This window comes from Nomascus leucogenys, chromosome 22a, assembly GCF_006542625.1.
Source record: "Nomascus leucogenys isolate Asia chromosome 22a, Asia_NLE_v1, whole genome shotgun sequence".
NCBI lineage: Eukaryota > Metazoa > Chordata > Mammalia > Primates > Hylobatidae > Nomascus > Nomascus leucogenys.
Genome location: NC_044402.1, coordinates 43,494,501 through 43,498,275, shown reverse-complemented (window position 1 = coordinate 43,498,275; position 3,775 = coordinate 43,494,501). Strand labels below are relative to the sequence as shown.

General features: G+C 45.9%; 1 pseudogene; it reads right to left on the bottom strand.

The window, feature by feature from the left end:
- Window positions 1-2,671: 2,671 nt before the first annotated feature.
- On the bottom strand, window positions 2,672-2,770 carry LOC115832580 (annotated as a pseudogene).
- Between the last annotated feature and the right edge of the window lie 1,005 nt (window positions 2,771-3,775).

The following is a 3,775-nucleotide window of genomic DNA, read 5'->3' as shown; positions in this document are numbered from 1 at the left end:
TCTGGGTCATCATGTCCACAAAGAGAAAAACAGGATCCTGCCATCTCGAAGACAGCTTTCGTCTAAGAGCCATACGTAAGAGAGTATTTAAGCCAGCCCTGATATGAAACAGAGCTCTAAATAGAACAAATGCTCAAATTCAGAACGTTCTCTTTAAAGGAAAATGCTGTTATTTGGCAAGTGTGACGCTTCCTGCCACCACATAGGCTGTGTGCTCATGGGAAAGATCCAAGCAGTTTGGAGAACACCTACCTCACTAGCACTAACCTAGGGAGTTTGTATAAATCTAAATTATAATGTAGCAATTTATAGTCAGGAATATTTTGATTAGGCAATTCAGAATCCTTGTACCAGCCTGTTAATGCCTTCTTCCATCTGCAGCAAAGCCAACAAGCAGAGCAAATGTATAAGAAAATGGTGCTTGGTGAGGTGGAATTGGAGCATCACAGAACACCACACATTCTCACTTTGGAGCCCTTTTCCAATACTCTGGGTGCACGACTTGCCTTCATTTTCAAAACAGAATGTTGTCCTTCGATAGGCTTATCATACTTGTTTCTATGCAACCTTACATATATCATGTTGTGTTTCCTTGAGGACACATCAAGATCATCTTGGTTGACCTTCACAGATTAACAAGTTTCTTTTAGCACATGTTTACCCTTAAATGTGAGAGTGAGTCATTGCTAAAAATGGTTTATCTCATATCTTATCCAATTCTGAATCAATTATGACCAGCCACTTTTAGAGGGTTAAATTTCTGAACTTACCCCAGAATTTGGCCTGAATGCTTCTGTACATAGTATGAAGACTTCATCTGTTGGCATAATTAAAAAGCTGTCCTTCATTTCAGCCAATGTTTACTCCTTCAGGCGTGTGTGACTAATTGCAGGCATTTATTACATGCTTAGAGTGGTCTGGGTGGTATGTCTTAAATGTTGTTTTCTTGATATTTGATTGTTCAGTCGAAGCCTTTATACATTTTTCAGCAGCAGGGCATGAATAAAGAATGACGTTCCTTCACAATGGCACTAGGATGGGCCCAGGGATTGCAGAGGAATTGGAGGGAGGGAGGAGGAGAGAAGCTCACAAATACAAGGCCACTTCTGCCTCTGATGGATCTCAACGGGGTATGATTTATTTGCTTGTTTGTTTTTGTTTTTGTTTTTTTGAGACACAGTTTTGCTTTTGTTGCCCAGGCTAGAGTGCAATGGCACAATATCGGCTCACTGCAACCTCCGCCTCCCGAGTTCAGGCAATTCTCCTGCCTCAGCCTCCCAAGTAGCTGGGACTACAGGCATGCACCATCATGCCTGGCTAATTTTTTGTATTTAGTAGAGACGGGGCTTCACCATGTTGGTCAGGCTGGTCTTGAACTCCTGACCTCAGTGATCCACCTGCCTCAACCTCCCAAAGTGCTGGGATTACAGGTGTGAGCCATCACACCCAGCCGGTACGTTTTCATTTTCCAAGATTGTTAAATGAAACGGCAGCTGTTCCAGAGATTCAAGCCCTGCAACTGAAGCAACATTTAGCTTCAATCACTCAGCACAGTGTCTGCCTCATAAGCCGATGTTTCAGAAGTGCTCTGAGAGCTGCCCATCCTGGGGTCTACAGGACCCAGAGTTGGACACACGGTTAATTGGCAGGCCTAAAATACCCACATGCCACGGACGGTCCAGTCAGGATGCTGTCATGAGGCCAGTGTGGTTTCTTTGGGAGCAGCCTTTCAGAAGAAGAAGAGATAATTTTTGTCAGCTGCCCTGGGAGCAGGCCCGGCTGCTGCATGTGGCAGATGGGGTGTTCCATCTGTTTTCTCTCGGGAGTGGTCCTGAGTCCTCACATATCCCATGACAGACATGCCTCAGAAAACAGTGCAGTACATAAGCGGGTAGAATCACCACAGACTCCACCAGAAATTAGTGCAGGCCTTAGTGAGCCCTGAGTCAACCACCCGTGCACAGGATCTTCCCCCACTGGGAGCTGCAAACCTCACTGAGGCACAAACTCAACACCATGCCCAAAACAAGCACCTTTATCCATCCTCCAACCCCTTCTCTCTGTGCTTCCTGCCCCAGTTACTGGCACCACCGTCCACCCAGAAACATGGAGATCCGTCCCAATGAGTCCCTTCTGTCACCCCCAGAGCAACCCATCAACAAGTTCAGCCATTTGTTCTCCGACTTTTCTCAAATCTACCCACTTTTCTACATCTCAACTCCAGCACCTTACTCCAAGTGACAGCCATCTCTCTCCGGAATGACTCTGACAGCTTTCTACCTGGTCAGCCACATTCACTGCCCCTCCAACCACTCTCACCCTGGTTCAGGGAGATTTTTTTTTTAACACAAATTATGTCACTGCCTTAATAAAAGCTTTTCAGTAATCTTTCACTGGCCTTGAGACAAAGACCGATAACCAGGTTCTGCAATTCCAGTCTCATCTTGGGCCACACGCCACCCCCACAAATCTCAGCACACAAGTCCTGGCTGCTGGGTTTCCTCTCGGTCCACTAACACTTGGACCTGATGCTCCCTCTGCCTGCAACTCCACCCATTCTCTCTTTTTAAAAATTGTGATATGTATTATCACATACATAACATAAAAGGTACCAGTTTAAGCACTGTAAGTGTACAGTACAGTGCCATTTAATGCCTTCACATTGTTGTGCAGAAATATGAAATGCTTCGTGAGTCCTCCTTGCACAGGGGCCATGCGAATCTTTCCTGAATTGCTCCAATTTTAGTATACACGTTGCCGAAATGAGCACCCTAACCACTTTTGTTATGAACTTTGACTCATCTTTGGATTTTGGCTTAAAAGTCACTTATTCAGAGAAGCCTTCAAAACCAGGCTCAGCGCCCCATCGTGCATCGCCTTGGCTTCACAGCACTTGGTGGCAGTGATGTGATGGTCAGATTGGTGTCTGTTCCTCTTACTAGACTGCAGGCTCCATGCAGGCAACACTCAGGCCTGGAAGGTGTAAGGCACACAGTTGGGTTCCGTATATCCTAGTTCGATGAACAATGCTTGAATGAATGAAGAAATGCAGTTCTACCCACGGTGAAGGCCACCCTTGACATTATTATAGAAAATCATGTGGTTCTATGGTGTCTTAAAAGCCATTCCAGAGTAGGATCTTGGCGTCACCTTTCGAAAACCAAAACCCATATTGAAGTGTCTTTTCCCCTTTTCTCAAACAGAAGAGCAATTTTCCTCCAACCATTAATTTGGGCTTCATCTCTTACAAAAGAGGAAGCCACCTGGTAGTTTCTAAATGGTAGGTTTTCCATCGATTTTGTTCATCAAAGTTTCAAAACTAGCGAATCTAGAATCAGACTTCTGAAGCAGTTGGTAATTTCTGAAAGCTAATGTGACGTGGAACGTCTTTTTTTTTTTTTTTTGAGACAGAGTCTGACTCTGTTGCCCAGGCTGGAGTGCAGTGGTGCGATCTCGGCTCACTGCAAGCTCTGCCTCCTGGGTTCACGCTATTCTCCTGCCTCAGCCTCCTGAGTAGCTGGGACTACAGGCACCCGCCACCACGCCCTGCTGATTTTTTTATATATATTTTTTAGTAGAGACGGGGTTTCACCGTGTTAGCCAGGATGGTCTTGATCTCCTGACCTCGTGATTTGCCCACCTTGGCCTCCCAAAGTGCTGGGATTACAGGCGTGAGCCACCGGGCCCGGCTGGAGCTTCTTTTACAGTAAGACACTCAGCCCGTTCCTCCCCACCATGTCTGCAGAGAAGCACTCTCTCACCCATCGGAGATTGA